Source organism: Rhyacophila brunnea, unplaced genomic scaffold (assembly GCF_057557595.1).
Source record: "Rhyacophila brunnea isolate RB1 unplaced genomic scaffold, BYU_Rbru_1.0 scaffold_1, whole genome shotgun sequence".
In the NCBI taxonomy this organism is placed as follows: domain Eukaryota; kingdom Metazoa; phylum Arthropoda; class Insecta; order Trichoptera; family Rhyacophilidae; genus Rhyacophila; species Rhyacophila brunnea.
Window position 1 is genome coordinate 15,220,550 of NW_028232751.1, and position 20,602 is coordinate 15,241,151.

At 38.0% G+C, this 20,602-nt stretch overlaps 1 long non-coding RNA gene across 1 annotated transcript; it reads left to right on the forward strand.

Annotated features, from left to right (window-relative positions):
- Window positions 1-1,053: 1,053 nt before the first annotated feature.
- Window positions 1,054-12,473, forward strand: LOC147079505 (uncharacterized). Its single transcript, XR_015069865.1, has 3 exons — window positions 1,054-1,542; window positions 8,734-8,981; window positions 11,948-12,473. It is a non-coding gene; the product is annotated as an uncharacterized LOC147079505 (long non-coding RNA).
- Window positions 12,474-20,602: the final 8,129 nt, after the last annotated feature.

Below are 20,602 nucleotides of genomic sequence, written 5' to 3' on the forward strand. Positions count from 1 at the left end.
AATTAATGTTTAACGCAGTAATATAAATATGTATATATATTATTTGATGTAAATCTACAACCAAATAACACCACCTAGGTATACTTATCTTTTTCGGTTCATCGATATAAATTTTGGTAAATGTGGCGCAGATGCCGTCATGAGATTGTATAAGTATCTTTTTTGAACTAAACCTAATTTAACCTAACCTATTCTAACGTAACCTAACCTAATATAACTTAACCTAACCTAACCTGACCTGACCTAACCCAACCTAACGTAACCTAACCTAACCTACCCCAACCTAATATAATCTTAGTTTGTGATAATGAAGTTAACAATTAATTATTAGATCGAAAAGCCTATGCGCCGACAGAAAAAGGTATTTATTATAATTGTCTACATGGAATAAACTGTTTTCGTAAAAAAAAATCATAAAAGCTCATGACGGCATCTGCGGCACAATTACCTAAGTTTTAATTAACGTCACTTTTTAAATAGGTATTTATAGTATTATTTGAATCTGAAAGTAGGTACCTAATACATACTTATGTTTTGCCAAAATATTGTTTAAAATCATTAAACCTAATTTTCATAGTGTTTATATTCTTTTACTATTAATTGGGTTACAATAGTATATTGATACGCAAAGACTACTTTTTCCTTAGTGCAAATCGATCATTTTATTTGATTGTTGTAGTTGATTTGTGAATATCATCCATTTCCGATGTGACGAACATCTTTTTAAATGTTGTCAGCGCTTTGTGAAAACAGTCTATTCAATTGTAAGAATATATATTCCCCTTTGACTTTGGCCGGCTCACCGGAAAAAAACGAGCCGTCTTTGAAAAATTGAGCATCCTGCGGCCCGCAGCAAAATTTTTGTCCTAAAAAAACGAGCCGACTGTGAAAAAGTGAGTAGGTATCCTGCGGCCAATGACAATAATGAAATCTACTGATTTTTTTTTCACATTCTACTGAAATTTCAAATTTTGACTTGGCAACACTGCCAACACTAGAGTCATATCTATGGTCAACCCATATCCGTCATTTTAACAAACAAACAAACAAACCACATGGTGCTGGCGGCCATAGCGCATACTCCGCAACAAACCAACCGGCGTATAGTGGATCGTTTTTATTGTTAAAAAAAACAGTTACGGTTATGGTTTAAGTTTAAATATATATCAATATAGTAATGGGCATTGAATAGTGATTAACATTAACGCAATGACATCCCTTGATAGTAGATTGCAGATGGTTTTCACGGCCATTCTAACAAAAGACCGTTGTGCAAGACGGCCGACTCTACAGCAAGCTCTTTTAAAAGTCGCCATCGATTTTGGAAATAAAACTCTTATTTGCAACGAGGTGGCAATAATTATTAAACAGTTCATTGCTGGTGACAAATATGGCGATAATCATACCAATACTGCAATTATTGTTGACGATGCCTTGGAATCCAACAATTGTGATGGTGACTGATGCCTTGGAGAAAACAAGCGTTATTTGTGAACTCGTTGATGGAGATAACCAGCCATCGTACAAAAATGTTCATGCAAGGTTAGTTTTGAAAAATATATAATACCTGTTTTAATATAATATGTCTGCTCCCTAGCTTCTTCCTTCTTCTTCTTTTGCCATATACGCCCCTTAACTGGAGCATATGGACACCACGCGGCGCCTCCAAGAATCCCTGTCGCTCGCCAGTCTTCTTGCTTCGTTCCAGGTAGTAGGTAGGTAGGTAGTAGGTTAGTAGATTGTATTTAGTAGCCTTTCAGGACGCCGTAATCCGGTCGGCTTGAAGAACAGGCAAGCCAGGTTGAAGTTCTCTTCTGGCATCTGCAGCACGTGGCCGAGCCAAGTCCAACGTCGCCTCTTCACTTTCAGCGTGATGAGAGGCGGCTTGGTGCGTTCTCTTATCTCCTCGTTGCTCCCAAAGTCATACCCACCGCACACTCGCACGTCGCAAACATCTATTTTCGAAGCTCAGTTACCGGTTGCTCTGAGCCTTCGTAAGGTGCCATGATTCGCTACTGTAAAGCAGCACCGTCAGAATGCAAGCGTCGAACAGGCAGCATTTGGTTTTGACCGAGTACAATCGTGAGTCCCAGACATTCCGCATCGAGTTGAATGGTGCTCCAGCCATTCGCATTCGGATAGCGAGCTCTTTCTGCAAAATGCCATCTCCCGTGATGTGTACCCCCAGGTACTTGAAGCTGTCAACGCTCTCGATGTTTTGTCCCTCGCTAATCAGATGTAAATCTGGTCAGGACACAAGATTTTTAAACCAACACGAGAGGAGTTGTTATGCAACCTGTCGATTGTCTCTTGAATGCCCTCGATTGAGTTGTTGAATAGGACAGCGTCATCGGTGTATTCCAAGTCGCATAGCTTCACCGTGGGGGTAACAGGTATGCCTCGGGTGGTATTGACTTCCGTAGTATGAAGTAAAGAGAATGATGAAGAGAAACGGTGTAAGGACACAACCCTGTCTGACTTCGGTCGTAACCCCAAACCATTCCGTGACAGTGTATCCAATTCTGACACAGCATTCGCTATTCTCGTGCAGGCTTTTGATTAAGCTATGATCTTGGGAGGGATCACGTATGCTCCCAGTATCATCCAGAGGGAGGGGCGGTGCGAACTGTCGAAAGCCTTCTCATAATCCACAAAGCAGCAAGCCATCGGACTGTTCAGCTCATGGCTCTGCTGGAGAAGACATCGAAGGTTGTGGATTTGGTCTGCACACGCTCGACCAGGTAGAAACCCGGCTTGGTTTTTCCTGAGGACGTGCATTACTGGGTCCCTTATTCTCATCAAGAGGATGTTTGCCAAAATCTTTCCCGGAACACTGAGTAGCGTAATGCCTCGGTAATTGTCGCAGCTTAAGAGGGTCACCTTTTTTATGAAGTGTGATGATTTCACCGTTCACCCAGTCCCTTGGACAGCGCTCTTCTTCCTTTGTCATCAGATGAAACATAGGGTGCAGGATTGCGCTCAGGCTGTACTTGAGGAATTCAGGATGAATCCCGTCTCCCCCCGGTGCCTTTCCGTTCTTGAGCCTTTTCACAGCCGATTTTATCTCAGTGTGCGTGGGCGGGCAATCGGAAATATCGGCCGCTCGGGGAATGTCCAAAAGTAAAGCTTCCGCAGATATGTCAAAGGGATCTAAAGGGGGTGGGCGATTCAGTACTCCGCAGAAATGAGTCTTCCAAATCTTCTTGACGCATTTTGCGTCATACTCTATTGCTCCACTGGGACCACGAATGGCTCCGGGAGTCGGTGGTTGCCTGCCGCAGACTTCACGGGTGATTTGGAAGAGTTTCCTGGTGTCATTTCTGCTTGCTACCTCCTCTGCCGTTTCAATTTGCCGATTCATAAAATTGCGCTTGTCAAACCGCACAGATCGTTTGACTACCCTGTCTTGGGTCTGATAGTCAGTCCGGCCGTCCTCAGTTCGGTCGGGGTCTGTCTCCTCGTCTCTCAGGGCTTTCAGCCTGGCTCGTTTTCCAATTTCAACCCACGTTTCGTCAGACATCCACTTTGGCTGCTCACTCCCTCTGGTACCAAGGACGGTACGGGCCGACGACACAATCGCACTCTTTATGAGGCTCCAGTCCGCCTCAATGAGGTCGGATTCAGATGTGTGCAGCTCGTAGATACGATCTACACTATCTTGTACAGCAGTTTCAAAGTCGATCCGAATTCTGCGGCGTCGGAGCTTCTCAACGTCAATTTGTTCGCGCTTTGGAGGCCTCGCATGGTGATTGAGTTTTACTTGGATGTTTCCAATGAGTAACTCATGATCGCTATGGATATCGGCGCCTCTGTAAGTATGCACTTCGAGAAGTTCCTTTCGGTGCTTCAAGCAGTACAAGAAGTGGTCTATCTGCGTCCTAGTGCGTCCATTAGGAGACGTCCACGTATATTTGTGAATGTCTTTGTGGGGAAAAACAGTGCCTCCGATGGCGAGCTCGTTCAGAGTGGAAAATTATACGAGCTGCTCACCATTATCGTTGGGGTCACCGAGGCCGTGTCGTCCCATCACTGTGGGGCCAAGCACCGGGTCTGCTCCTACTCTCGCATTATAATCCCCCATTACAATCACGCGGTCTCTTCGGGGGATGGCGGAGACTGCCACGTGGAGAGAATCGTAGACGGCATCCTTTATCTGCGCGTCGGCATCCTCAGTGGGTGCGTAGCACTGAGAAGCTATCAGGCGTCTTGAAGGAGGCACGCATCAGTCTCTGAGATTGGTTCCCATTTCACGAGGCAACGGGCTGCTCTCTTTGACATCAATACTGTTACTCCCTGGCGATGATATTGCTCCTGACCTGAGTAGACAATAGAGTAACCCTCAATCAACTTTCTCCCGGCTCCTTTCCAGAGGTATGTAGGGTGCGAACATTATATGTCCCAATGCGCATACTCGAGTTGTTAGAGAGGATTACTCTACCTGTTTCATTGTCCATTTCCATGGAAGGTCGTCGTTTTACAGAGTCGGTTGTCGTCCGAGGCTGCTGTGAAGGTGTTGTGTTAATCTGTTTCATTTAAGGAGGCAAGGTGATTAGCCCAGCGCTCCCGAGGCCTGAGCCACGAGGACCCTGAAGGTCGGCTCGACCGGTTTTTTCTGTCGGGGATTTCCTTCCCTTAGCCAGAAGGCCAGTTTTATGGCGCCCCGGTCACTCGCCCTTCGCCCCTTACTGTTAGTTACAGCTTACGCTACATTGCCCGGAGGTCGCCGCGGGGAGGCCAGCAGATGGGACTTCCTGGCAGTTTGGCATTTCCCAACTTTTGCTATGAACACATCTACCGGCGTCAATATGTCCACTTGGGGCTGACCATCCGTTGACCACCAAGCTCCTTCCACTCTTATCAATTTCTTATGTGAATACTGAAGATTTCGAGATAAATTTTCATCGCTTGCAAACCCAATGTTCGACAATACCTACCTATATCATTATTAATTATGTAGGTTCTGGACCAATAATTAAAAAATGTAATGTCCAAAAATAAAGCGAGGGTCTTTTTACTGGTCAGCGAGCGCAGTGTTGCCAACTGAACTATAATTGTAGTACATTTTGGTTCGCATACTATTAAAAAAGTATAGTACATCATAAATACCACGATTTTGAAAAATGGAATTAATTGAATTCGCCGGTTGTGTGAATATTCCCCATTCCTTATTTCATTGCGCTTAAAAGTTGTCTATATTGTCGATGTTTAAAGTTCCGTATAATGTTGGTACTTCAATCATAGCAAATTGTAATAACGTGAAGCGAGAGACGTAGTAAGTATAATATAAATAATATAAGATCTCAGTGTGCGATATTAGTTGTATACCCTAAAAAACTAACGTGACAGTTAATGACGACGGCCGGTGTTAGCATTTTAAATTTTACGTTCTTAAATTATCTGTTGAATCATAAAAACTAGACAATTCTATGTATTAATAATTTAGGACAAATAAGGCAATTGTCAAGAAATCATTATTTTGCTATTTTGCAACAAACAAACAATATAGAATAGTGAAATGTCATTTTGATTTCCATAGTAACACACGTATATATTAATAATTTACTTGCTAGGACCACCCTCTTAGCAACCAATAATAGTGGATTGGATTACGGATTTCTTCCGAAATAACTTTTCACACAAAACAGAATTAACTGACAATGAATTCAATTGTACTTAAAGGTGGCTAAAAGTATTAAAAGAATGCATTGGCATCGTGTTCTGATATATTCTAAAAGTTTCAAATGTCTTGCTAGTCGGGAAGTTAGTTAAAAATCGATTGCAAGATTTGTACTGGATAAACAACCACTGGACCAACAAGAATACGAGCTAAGAAAAACGTGGTAATAACTATTAATGATTAGTTTAATAAGTAGGCTTAAGGATTCTTAGGTATAAATATTTTTTTTGGGTAGCCCCACAACAAAATATCTATCTGTTTCAGACAATTTTGAAACATTTAAACCCTATTTGTTAGCACCTATTTTCAAATATTTTTTTGATAATTACATATTTTAGGTTTAAGCATATATTTTCACATAAACCAAAAATTAATTAATACGATAACACTAGTAAACACAAACACAATTGAAATGTTAGAATCATCTACAAAGTCATTAAGTAGTGGGGCAAATTAATATTTTAAACATTACTGCTGCTATAATAAGAAAATGTTCCTGGACTAATTAGAATAAAAATAAGTACAAAATGGAATAGTGTTTTAAATAAAAATACTGGACCTTAAACGTTGCAGAATATTAAAGCTGTTTTGGAAAATCTCATCAGATGCCTCAGATGTTTCAATTTTTTCTACTTCTGAAATAGTTTCATTACATACGCAATCAAGGGGAAAGAAGTTTTTCCATGTATAAAAATTTGCTAGGATCAAACACTTTCGAAAATTTGAGGCATTATTTTATTGTAATAATGCATTTTCTATTTGTGAATGAATAATAAATTAAACTGTTGAAATAAATATGGTTTATTGTTATGCTTATTAAATTTTTAGCACCTATTTTGGTTTTTTGGCACATAATTATGAAATTTTAATAACATACTAGCTGACCCGGCAAACATTGTTCTGCCATATAAATTATTTCTAGTGAATATTTTGGTTGTTAAATAAAAAATAACGAATGTATCGTAAGTGTGTGGGGATGGGATCTATGACAGAAAGAGGAATGGACCGCTGTAGACGATGACCGCCAATAAAAACAAAAAAACACCAACCATTCATTTTCTCAATTCAAAATGAGTAATGATGTTCATAATGAATGAATTACCTGTGACAGGATCTTGTTGTTTAATGTTTATGCAATATCCGTTTTGTCCCTTCCAGAAAATTAGCGGATATTGGAGAGCGTCGTATGAACGGTGTGTGTCAGCGATGAACTCCAGATTATTGTTTCTTCTTCGAATCACGATTTCTCGCGTCGATGTGCGGTCGCCAACCATGATTCCAGCAATGTCGTCAACAACAGGCGCATTGAATCAATGCACGTGCTCTCCAGCTAGTGTTTTATCAGGATTGATGACAATAGCGTGATTGTCACTTTGTAATTCGTGCATGTGTGCTTTGAAGAATTTCAATAATTCATTGTGTGAGCGTCCAGTTCGCCGACGATGCGTCTGGCATTAGGCGAATTGAGGTTATTGTAGCCGCAACGTGCATCCACACGATTGATGTCCTCACCGCCCATGAAGTAGATTTGTAAAAAAATTTGTGGTTCGTTTGGCATTGGCAGCAATGAGCCTACTTTGTGGTATAATTGGCCTTTGATTTTGAACGTAGAATGGAATTGTTAACCATTTGCCGCAGTATTGTGAACTATTTCTGTTTCTCCGAACGAAGTCATTTGGAAGCATGAATTGAATGTGCGAATGGACTTCAGGAACAGGTTTGAATCTGGAACCGTGCCGATGAGTAAGCTGTACAATGGTTATGGTGGTATCTCAATTTCTGGTAGTTGCACTTTTCCTGATGCGCAACACATCCCGGCTGACTCATGTTTGAATTTGAGCGCATGACAATGGCGACATTCTTTGTCCATAGCACCAATCAGCACTTTCGGATGCGGATGTAAATGCTCGATGTACTTGTTGGTGTTGTCGGTCATTTGCTCTGCGTGTGTTAACTACGAACCGGCGCGCTTGGCTCCGTTCCAATTGTCGTTGTTGATTTCGTTCAGCTCGTGCCTCTTGTGATTGAGATGCACGCAATTGCGACATGCTTACACGCACGTTTTTGTTATCTTGTTGTATTTGTTCGTCTGTTCTTTCTGCTCTACCATTTCGCATGTTTGTTGCTTTATTCGTTCGACGGCTCAAATGGCCCCCCTTGCATCTTGCTGGCATTGTGCACTGTAATACACGCACATAAAAATAGATAAATTTAAATAAATCGTACAAAATTTTGCACGCACTGCGTTGTGATATGCCAAATGAAATGTCAAAATGACGCGACGCTTCTCTTGAATTCTTCTCGGACGTAGCGCCATTTGCCATTCAACAACATAAATAATTTCGTTCTGTTTGAAATACGAACGACGGTTAAATATTATGTTCATACAAAAATAATAAAATCGCGATTAAAAAATGGGAGGGTGGGGGTAGGAAGGTGAAAATTTGGGGTTGTAGGTATTTTTTTATGCCAAATAATAAAAAAAATACAAAAAAAAAATTGTCAAAAAAATAAAAGAAAAATTTTCTGGATAGAGAAACCCTAATCACCTAGCGGTATGAAATATACTTGTTGACCTATTCTCATACATAAAAAAAATCATAAAAATCGGTCGAGCCATTTCGGAGGAGTTCGACCACAAACATCGTGACACGAGATTTTTATATATATAGAGATAGATTTTACAATTATATCTACATATTTTAGCACCTAAAAATCCTAAGCCTATTAATAAGCATCAGTGACATCCAGTGTTATTCAGAATAGCATTTTGTGGTAGTGTGCAATAATTTATTTTCCATAGAGATTAAAGCTTAGGTGTAAAATGGTCGAAACATGTAATTTGCTCAGATAGCAAGTTAAATCATTTTTGGTATATTTTGTACTCAATTTGTGAGAATTACGCATTTTTTTAAGATTCAGGTTTGGACTGTTTCGACTAGGATTAACAACTTTAAAACAATCAGCCATTGCTTGTTGTCGTATCAAATTTTAGCATTATTAGCTACCATTGATGTTATTATTTAAATCCTGTATTTACACATTTTTGTTCATAGCATGCTCAGATCATCAGACATCAGCTCTTTTGAGGTGTGGACCATGGGCACCTTTAAGATTCTACAGACTCAGGTGACCCCGATCCAGACAGCATTGATTCATCACCGGAATGATAAGAGAATTTCAAAGTGACATCTGTAGATTTGAGAAAGTACGTCAAGACTTTTGTCAGCATACGCGAGGACTACTTTGGCAATCACCGAGTACAGTTTTTGTGACGGAATGAAGATATCCCCTCAGAACTTTTGTAAGTTTTTTTCTCCTAAACTGTATGTAATGTGCTTTGGCTACCATCGGATCTTTATCTTCTAAACTGTATCTAAAATGGCTGCAATGAGAGCAGATCTAAACTCTACTAAAGTATGCGAGTACCTGAATTCAATTTCAATTTTCAATTTATTTATTTTTACATATTGTGGACATTACAAATTATAAGTTTAAGACGTTCACAACATGACATAAAAAAGAGATAGATAATATGTTATTAAACAGTAGAAATATGTACATACAAAAATATTAATTATATAGGTACATGGAAATACACCGGATGAGTTAAGCAGACCCTATTTTAAAAATTTATAAAATAACGTCCACCTATACTCATCCTCACGTAGGTGGAATATATCAACACCCGAAGCAATTTCGTTGAACATAGTTATCGCCCTCCCAATTGACATTACCAGTGGCAGGTTGGTTCTGCACCTTGGGAGAATAAACAACTGATGTTCTCTATTTCTAAGATAGTTATCAGGGACACACAGGTCAACACTGCCCAGAATGGCAGAGTTCTCATTTATACCTCGTATAAGTCGAAAAAAATACATAGCTAAATAAAGATTTCTTCTAAATTGCAAACTGCAGTATGTAAGCATGCCTAAGAGAAAGTCAGTTGGATAAAGCCACGGATAGTATCCGTACAACCTCAAATAAAGGAGTCTCAAGAATTTCTTCTGAACCCTCTCCACCATAAGGCCATACTTCAACTGATGCGGTGCCCAAACAATAGACCCACTCTCAAGTCTGCTTCGAACTAAAGAATTAAATAAAAGTTTTAATACCGTAACATCCGAAAAGACCCGGGAAGTACGCATGACGAAGCCCAACATTTTAAGCGCCTTGTTACAAATGGTAACTATATGGCTAATAAATGTCAGTTTACTCTCAAACGTAATGCCAAGATCCCTTACAGATGATATTCGTGACAGAACTCTGCCATGCATCGAGTATTGGAAAAACAACACTTTTGAGGCTCTGGTAAACGACAAAAGATTGCATTTATCAATATTGAATTCTAGTTTGTTACGCCTGCCCCAATCTAATATATTATCTATATCAAGTTGGAGCTGACGACAATCGTCCAAGGTGACAACTTCCAGAAAGAGTTTCAAGTCATCAGCGAACAACAAAAACATAGCATTTTTTATTACCAATGCTATGTCATTTATAAAAATCGTGAACAGCAACGGCCCTAAGTTTGAGCCCTGAGGGACACCAGAAAATGTGTTAAAGGTCTGTGACTGATAAAGGCCGTACGATACGTATTGTTGACGGTTCCTAAAATAACTCCCGAATAGCTTCAAAAATCGATCAGACAATCCAATAAGTTGGAGTTTTTCCATCAGGACATCATGATCGACTTTGTCAAATGCTTTCGAGAAGTCATTGTAAGAACAGTCAACCTGGTGACCTCTATCCAGGGCCGATGACACATAATTGGTAAATACCATCAGGTTAGTTTCCGTTGATCGGCCTGCTCTAAATCCATGCTGTTCATTTATTATAAATGACTCAATTTTTGGAGAAATCATGTTGTGCATGATCATCTCAAGAACTTTTGCTGCATAACAATGCAAAAGGATTTCATTATAACAACAGCATTTTATCTAATATTAATTATACACTGTTAATTCATACAATACCTATATTTCAAGATGTCATAAGTTTGTTTGAAAACCTTTTCATGGCATTTATGTTTTTAACATCTATATGTTTTACCGCTCGCCGTGACATTGGCATTAAAATAAAATTCTGTGCACAAAATTCAAATGTAACGCAGAATTTCACCAGCTGAGCGGCTGACGGTTCTCGTCCGATCACCGAAGTTTAGCGACATTGCGGGCGGATGGGTGACCGCTTTTGTAATATGCAAATTAAGATTTGACATTTTATTATTAATATGTTAATGATATAATTCATCAAGACCTGCTTAGACTAAACAATACTTGATGATAAAAAATATTTTTCTATCTATAAAATATCTAAAATTGTGTATGCTTTATTTATGGCATAATTTTAGATATTTTTTTTCACATGAAAAAACAAATGAGTTCAAACCTCCGACCTTTCGGTTAGCAGCCAAACGCCCTGCCTTTGCACCAACGGTCGCTGCGGGAATAGCGTCAATTTTTTTTAGGTTGTTTGGTATCGTATTTATAGATTTTTGGGCTTTCACTGTGTGTAATTTCCTTCATTCTCAAGAGAATGGCTTCTGCAACGAGCCCAAAATGTCAAGGACAGAAGGAAGTAGAACACGCGGTGAAAACCCAAAAATGTATAAACATAATATCTAATTTTACTAACTTATTCATTTCTATAATGGCCATTTTGTATATTCCACTTTTAAACATTGATTGCATACCAACCTCTGACCATTTATGGCCTGCCGGGGACTGAGGGCCATGCAATTTGATTTATCCAAACAATAAAAATATTGAATAGGAAGTAAAAAAAAAATCAATTGCGTGTAGATCATGGCCCCCACATCATGAAGCCTGACCTTGGACTAGAATATTTGCCCCCCCCCTACCTATCGCTAATGTAACGGTAGCGTTTTCCGAATCAGTGCATTTGTAGCGATTTTTTTGTAATATGTAGGTAATATATCCAATTGTCAAGTATCACACACAATTAAAAATTTCATCGCACAACCACGTATTTTTAAATGTTAATATTATTGGAGGAAAATAGCGCCGCATGCTCTTTTCATTACTAGTAAAGAAAATTTGTGATGTGTTTATCTCCCTTATTTGGCTAAACTGTCACGCTGGGCCCCCCTGAGCCTGGGGCTAGAGCCCTGTCAGCCCCCCCCATGGCTGGCCCATGGGATACGTAATCATAATAAAATAACAAATTATTGTTAGATATGACGATTTTTATTGATGACAAAAACTTAAAATTTGAGTGTAAAATAGCTTACTTTCTCATTGCTTTCAGAGTGCGACAGCGCAGAATGTCCATCGAGATCCACATAGAGCGACTCACCAGGAAGGAGAAGTTGACAGCTTATGTCTTCATTGTCGCTTCTTGCCAGAAGAGAGAAGCAAGTCAGCAGAAAATGTCTTCATTGTCACCAAGTTTGTAATTTGTAGTTTGTAGCGACATTGACCCAATGTATGGTACGTGTGCATAGTGAGCGAACAGGAAGTGTGCCATTTTTTTTAAACCACAATAATCAGTAAGGAAAACCAAATCACCGGATTCTCAATATGAAGTGTACACTAATTTCAATTAACCTTATTGGAAGAATCAGGATATTGATACCTACTAGTCATAGAAGGCAGCATAGATATTCGAAATCGTCAATATCAAAATAAAAAATAAAAATTACGAATTACAAAATCTAAATATTATGTACCTAAGCCCACGGTGGCCGCGCGGCATAAGCGTTGGATTCTCTACTCTACTTTTTTTACTCTACTCTGTAGAGGCCCATATGATCCTATTAGGATCGGATATGGTCAAAAAAAAAAGCAAAAAATGGTTAAAACTTAGTTTTATTAGTAATTACAATGGAACCTCGATTATCCAATGTTTTGATCATTATTTTTGTATTATAAATTTAAAACGTTATAAACAAAGTGAATTCTTTATAGATACGGTTTATAAATAAATATAATAATATATTTTTCTAATTGATTTGAGTTTTGTACTATTCCATTTGAATCATTTTTTGTGACCAGGGTTTCGCCTTTCAGCATCTTCAGCTACTGTGCGCACTCACCAATGGGAAATGCATACTGACAAAGAATTCAGTTAATTCTTGCTTATATAATAAATTCATACTAACACGACGGGTATTGGTTGCGACCCTGTTTGTATTCATTTTTAGGGCAGCTACTTGTAATAATGTTTTATAATGGTGAATGAATGTAACTACAAATATTACCAACATTGTCAACACACAGTTCTACACAACAAACACATGCGCATACATCTATAGTATCTACATCTATACTCTAATCATGGGATATCACGAACTTGAGTGATGTGGGTGGCGCAAGGCGCATGCGCGGGTTTTAACAGCTCCCACTTTTTCATTGCTCTCACTCTTCAACACTGTTATGAATAAGCATACTTTATTATAAGTCGAAATTTAAAAAAACTTCATAGCACTAGTGTGCCGTGGCACACTGGTCGAGAGCCACTGCCTTGGACTTATATTTATTCATTTGCTTCCAACATGCTTCGAAATTATGCTAATAAATCTTTTAGCAGCATTGTTATCGTTAATTTTTAGACCTCACTGCTTGAAAAGAAAATATTTTCAATTCTTCGATGAGAATTTTTAAAAATTTAAAATGTGTTTGGCGCATTCTTTATGTTCATCAAATACATGCGTTGGTCAGACTTTTGACAGAGTGAATCGAGGTCATAAAAGCCAGTATTATATCAATACAACTGCATTGTAATAGTTTTTCAACTCTTTCCGCAATTATTGGGTGTTTGTATCCCTTTCCTGTTTCACTTCCTCCCATTTTCGTATCACCTCTTTAATAGGGTATCCATGGAAATAAGCCAAACCGAATCGTTTATTACCCTCCAAACTTGCGCTGTTTCCGTTTACAACCATTTACTAACTAGTCGAGCGTTCATGGAGGTAGGGGTATCCATGGAAATAAGCCAAACCGAATCGTTTATTACCCTCCAAACTTGCGCTGTTTTCCGTTTACAACCATTTACTAACTAGTCGAGCGTTCATGGAGGTAGGTGCTTGAGAAACTGTATACAGAAATCGCTTTGTGTTCCATAATGCTCCATTCAAATAACGGTGTTTGTACATGCATGTCTATTTGAAACAAGTATTCCTTATATATAAACATAAATATTTTCCTCTATGGCCACTTTTTGATGTCTATGGGCGCTTAACTGTCAAATAAACGATAAATTTTCGCATCTTGCCGCTGGATATCCCTAGTAGTCTCTATATATTGAACTCGCTATTACATACTTTCATATTTCTTTTATTTTACTACATTATGGCTGGATAATCCGAATGCCGAATAAACGTTACAGGTACCTACCTACCATATAATTATTATGCATAAATCGATTCCAGCACAATCATGTGAATTGAGTTGTTAAAAATATAATATTATATTTATTAGATTTTCATGAATTTGCGTCTGATGTGTATTTACTAACGAAACTCTTGAATATGAAAGCGTCGCCGCGCATTGTCATCGAAGATTTTATTTTAAAAACAATAATTATTGTCGGTAGAGCAATTCATTGCAATAATTTAAACGCTGTTCGCCGGCCGGCTTAATGTAAAACAGGGTTGTCAAAATAATATATTAATATTTTGGCCATTTTATCAACAATCAGAAATAAGTAATGATATTCGTGTTGGTTTTATCAACCTAATGGTTACAAATTGAAAGTTGAAAATAGCTTAGGCTAAGGCCAGATGGGCAGGTGCCTTGCTTGGTTGCTACGTGCTAGGTGACATATCCTAGTGAACGAACGCACACTATTCTATCGCAATGGCCACACTGCACGCTTCACGCTTCGCTACATGATTATGAGTCACCTCGTGTGTCTCCCGGTGAACAAACGTGTTGGTTATTTTTATTGTGTCACCTGGTGGGATTAAAGCGCTAGTTTCTATTATATACTTCTTGTATTGTTTACAATTGTATTACTAGAGTATGTATTATTATTATCTTTTTTTTTTATATAAATAATATTTAATAAAATTGTGTCTCTTCTTTGACCAAGAATGGTATCGAGAACACTGTCAGTACAAAGGCCAATAAACTCATTTTGAGTTTACAACAAACAACTTAGATTATCAAGAAAGTTATAAAATAATATCTGTGGCTATTTGGCAGAAGCAGATATGACCATTTTACCTATTTTTCAGGGGAGCAATTTGAATGTTGTGTGTCTGGTGATAAATACTGTGTAAATAATTATGAAGGAAAGTTAATGTAATATTATTAAGAAATTATCTGAGTTTTAATCGATTGTAAGCATTTTTATTTAAATAGCACAGTTTTTCTTAAAAATCACATTAAAGGACATATCTGGTTTTGGCAAATTCAATTTTAAAAATAATGTACCATATCTCACACATATCTAGGTTAGGCATATTATTATACATTATTATAGGTGGCTTAAAAATAACAATATCCATGTTATTCATGCATAATTCACTGGTTTCAGCATCACCACTATTGGGTAGAGAAGGTTGGGTTTCAAGTGAATTATATAAAGTATGATATACGGGATCTATCAAATACATCATGCTTAGAAGTCCTTCTTTTTTTGAGGATTTATTCGGGCAGGTACCATATGAGTTCTCGGTATTCTAGGAATATGTGGACGCCCTCTAGAATTCCTTAATAACTTCATTGTGCTGAAGGGTTCTTCATCGTTCTGAGAGTATTTGAATTTTATATCACCGAGTAGTTTTTCATACCGTAGCCACTTTATACTGTGCCAATTGATCAGTTACCTTTCAACACACTTTGACTTCTTAATGAAAGTAGTTTTCAGTAACACCGAATAAGAGAGAAAAGTTTCTGCTGACATTTTTACCGCATTAAATGGATTTTTTGCCTCGTACAGTTCGTACAAATTGGTACCAGTCTTGTGGGATGTTAATGTTAAGTTCAATAGATTTTTTAGCTTTTTCGATGCAGGCATGATCCGTGTCATATTCTATTATGGTGTGTCCCACTTCCAAAAAAGTGTGGTCTATAGAATGCACGTGTTCAGATTCACTGACAAAATAAGACAATGCTGAAGAAAAGTTTATGTTTTTGTTTTGTCTTGGACAGGAGTCTGAATAGGCTAGGTACTATATTAGTTACTGTTTCTGAAAGATTCTGCAAATGTTGTACGAAGCACAATGCTATTTGATCAGATCCCGAACCAGCAATCCCTTCATGTCACATGTAACAGCTTGCGGTATCTGTTTCACAATCTCTAATTATAAATCCACACTTGCCTTTTATAGTAGGTAAGTACACTATGTTGATATTCAGGGAGGGCGTGGGCAAGCATTGTTGCAAATCAAAAACTAGCCTTCGAGTGAACTGACTAGTTTTAGATAACAATTTATTATGTTCTTTCCTCTTATATGATTCATCAGCCTTAGCCAAGTGTTTGTTTTTTTCATCAAGTTCAGCTTTCCTTTTTAAATCGTTTGCACACTTAATCTGATTATCACATACGTTAAAGTGTATATACTAGGACTTTAAAATTTGTAGGCTAGTTCATGAAAAATTGAAGCATATTTAGAATATGTAAAAGGTTTTTTCTGTCGAGAAGTCTGGTTGTTTTTACAGAATTTTTGCAATATTAAGTTGCGAATATAAATAAAGCTTGCGTGTATTGCTTCGGGAGTAGCGACATTGGTATTTCGGAAACATGTTAATATGATGAATTACTTAAATTTTTTTTCAATGTTATTTTTATTGTATGGTTCGTGACGTCCTCTTTGGTCACCGTCTATGATTCCTATTTCCGAGCTGCGTTTTGTCGCATTTGCGCCATCAATTTTATTTCAGGATACACCAAAAACATTCTGAAACATCTTCTTGCAAAATTTTACTGAATAAATAAAACGAATGTTCCAAAATCCATATAATACCTACCAAAACGGTAACCATATCTTGTTTTGGCAAATAGTAAATACATTGATTACATTTAATACTTATTATTTGCCAGAAGCAGATATGGTACCAGATATAGTACCATATCTTGTTTTGGCAAATATGACTTGCTTAATTTTAAACATATCTGAAACTTGTTTCGTTGATTATGAAGTCAGTAGAAGAGATAAGCCATATCTGATTTTGGGAAATAAAAATATACACATAGAAGAACAAATCTGCATTTAAACCTCAAAACACCAAAAATCGTACATATCTGCTTCTGCCAAATAGCCACAGATATATAATAAAATCAATACTAAGTACCAATAATGACAGAGTTCTCATTTGTACTGGGTAGATATAAGTTGGAAAAAGTATGTAGCCTAAATACCTAGTTCTCTTTTAACTTTCAGAATACAGTATGTAAGCATACATCTTGAGAAATCAATTGGATAAAACCATGGATAGTATCCACTATCCACACAGCTTTAACCCGGCCGGCGCGTAAGTTTCAATACAGAATAAGCTCTGTCTGCGGTTCGTTTTTACGAAATGTTTTTGTTCGCTCTATCGTAATAAATACGGCAGTAAAAAATGAGTGGTCTGACATTTATTGCCTAGGCTAGAGAAGATGGTCGCCGTGCCGAGGTCCTTCAAGGTGTCTAGTATTAGTGGGAGAGTCGCTGCTTCTTCTATGGTTTTGCTGTTAAGTTTTCTAAAATCGATACAAAATCGAGATGATCCGTCTTTCTTGGCCACTAAGACTACAGGAGAACTATAACTGGAGGTGCTCGGCTCGATCACACCATCAGCGAGCATTTGCTCGACGTCTTCCTGTATTTGTTTTCGCTTGGCCTCCGAGTGTTTATATGGCATCAATCGAAAAGGTACTTTATCTTTTAAAAAGATTTTAAGTTCGCTGGTTCTACTTGGAGGGCCTGAATCAGCGAATCTGTCCTCGAAGTCCGTCATGACTTTGGTCAGAGACATGCGTGCTGCTTCAGGAATCCCCGGATTTAATTCTGCCAACGTTATAGGTCCGCATGGTTGATACGGTTTAGTGGTTTGACAATGAATGGTTTGCCTCTTCTTGTCACCGAAGTGCATGCAGTGCCTTTTCAGATCAATGACCGCTTCTTGTTGACTCAAGAAGTCCAAGCCCAGTAGTAAGTCCACGCTTAAACCGTCAAACGCGAGAGCGTTCAGTTCTACCGGGCTATCGCGCAAATATCCTCACTGCTTGAAAAGAAAATATTTTCAATTCTTCGATGAGAATTTTTAAAAATTTTAAATGTGTTTGGCGCATTCTTTATGTTCATCAAATACATGCGTGGGTCAGACTTTTGACAGAGTGAATCGAGGTCATAAAAGCCGGAAGAATTAATTCATCTTGTCAGTATTATATCAATACAACTGCATTGTAATAGTTTTTCAACTCTTTCCGCAATAATTGGGTGTTTGTATCCCTTTCCTGTTTCACTTCCTCCCATTTTCGTATCACCTCTTTAATAGGGTATCCATGGAAATAAGCCAAACCGAATCGTTTATTACCCTCCAAACTTGCGCTGTTTCCGTTTACAACCATTTACTAACTAGTCGAGCGTTCATGGAGGTAGGGGTATCCATGGAAATAAGCCAAACCGAATCGTTTATTACCCTCCAAACTTGCGCTGTTTTCCGTTTACAACCATTTACTAACTAGTCGAGCGTTCATGGAGGTAGGTGCTTGAGAAACTGTATACAGAAATTGCTTTGTGTTCCATAATGCTCCATTCAAATAACGGTGTTTGTACATGCATGTCTATTTGAAACAAGTATTCCTTATATATAAACATAAATATTTTCCTCTATGGCCACTTTTTGATGTCTATGGGCGCTTAACTGTCAAATAAACGATAAATTTTTGCATCTTGCCGCTGGATATCCCTAGTAGTCTCTATATATTGAACTCGCTATTACATACTTTCATATTTCTTTTATTTTACTACATTATGGCTGGATAATCCGAATGCCGAATAAACGTTACAGGTACCTACCTACCATATAATTATTATGCATAAACAATCATGTGAATTGAGTTGTTAAAAATATAATATTATATTTATTAGATTTTCATGAATTTGCGTCTGATGTGTATTTACTAACGAAACTCTTGAATATGAAAGCGTTCGCCGCTTTAACGAAATTTGCGGCATTGTCATCGAAGATTTTATTTTAAAAACAATAATTATTGTCGGTAGAGCAATTCATTGCAATAATTTAAACGCTGTTCGCCGGCCGGCTTAATGTAAAACAGGGTTGTCAAAATAATATATTAATATTTTGGCCATTTTATCAACAATCAGAAATAAGTAATGATATTCGTGTTGGTTTTATCAACCTAATGGTTACAAATTGAAAGTTGAAAATAGCTTAGGCTAAGGCCAGATAGGCAGGTGCCTTGCTTGGTTGCTACGTGCTAGGTGACATATCCTAGTGAACGAACGCACACTATTCTATCGCAATGGCCACACTGCACGCTTCACGCTTCGCTACATGATTATGAGTCACCTCGTGAGTCTCCCGGCGAACAAACGTGTTGGTTATTTTTATTGTGTCACCTGGTGGGATTAAAGCGCTAGTTTCTATTATATACTTCTTGTATTGTTTACAATTGTATTACTAGAGTATGTATTATTATTATCTTTTTTTTTTATATAAATAATATTTAATAAAATTGTGTCTCTTCTTTGACCAAGAATGGTATCGAGAACACTGTCAGTACAAAGGCCAATAAACTCATTTTGAGTTTACAACAAACAACTTAGATTATCAAGAAAGTTATAAAATAATATATAATAAAATCAATACTAAGTACCAATAATGACAGAGTTCTCATTTGTACTGGGTAGATATAAGTTGGAAAAAGTATGTAGCCTAAATACCTAGTTCTCTTTTAACTTTCAGAATACAGTATGTAAGCATACATCTTGAGAAATCAATCGGATAAAACCATGGATAGTATCCACTATCCACACAGCTTTAACCCGGCCGGCGCGTAAGTTTCAATACAGAATAAGCTCTGTCTGCGGTTCGTTTTTACGAAATGTTTTTGTTCGCTCTATCGTAATAAATACGGCAGTAAAAAATGAGTGGTCTGACATTTATTGCCTAGGCTAGAGAAGATGGTCGCCGTGCCGAGGTCCTTCAAGGTGTCTAGTATTAGTGGGAGAGTCGCTGCTTCTTCTATGGTTTTGCTGTTAAGTTTTCTAAAATCGATACAAAATCGAGATGATCCGTCTTTCTTGGCCACTAAGACTACAGGAGAACTATAACTGGAGGTGCTCGGCTCGATCACACCATCAGCGAGCATTTGCTCGACGTCTTCCTGTATTTGTTTTCGCTTGGCCTCCGAGTGTTTATATGGAATCAATCGAAAAGGTACTTTATCTTTTAAAAAGATTTTAAGTTCGCTGGTTCTACTTGGAGGGCCTGAATCAGCGAATCTGTCCTCGAAGTCCGTCATGACTTTGGTCAGAGACATGCGTGCTGCTTCAGGAATCCCCGGATTTAATTCTGCCAACGTTATAGGTCCGCATGGTTGATACGGTTTAGTGGTTTGACAATGAATGGTTTGCCTCTTCTTGTCACCGAAGTGCATGCAGTGCCTTTTCAGATCAATGACCGCTTCTTGTTGACCCAAGAAGTCCAAGCCCAGTAGTAAGTCCACGCTTAAACCGTCAAACGCGAGAGCGTTCAGTTCTACCGGGCTATCGCGCAAATATCCTCACTGCTTGAAAAGAAAATATTTTCAATTCTTCGATGAGAATTTTTAAAAATTTAAAATGTGTTTGGCGCATTCTTTATGTTCATCAAATACATGCGTTGGTCAGACTTTTGACAGAGTGAATCGAGGTCATAAAAGCCAGTATTATATCAATACAACTGCATTGTAATAGTTTTTCAACTCTTTCCGCAATTATTGGGTGTTTGTATCCCTTTCCTGTTT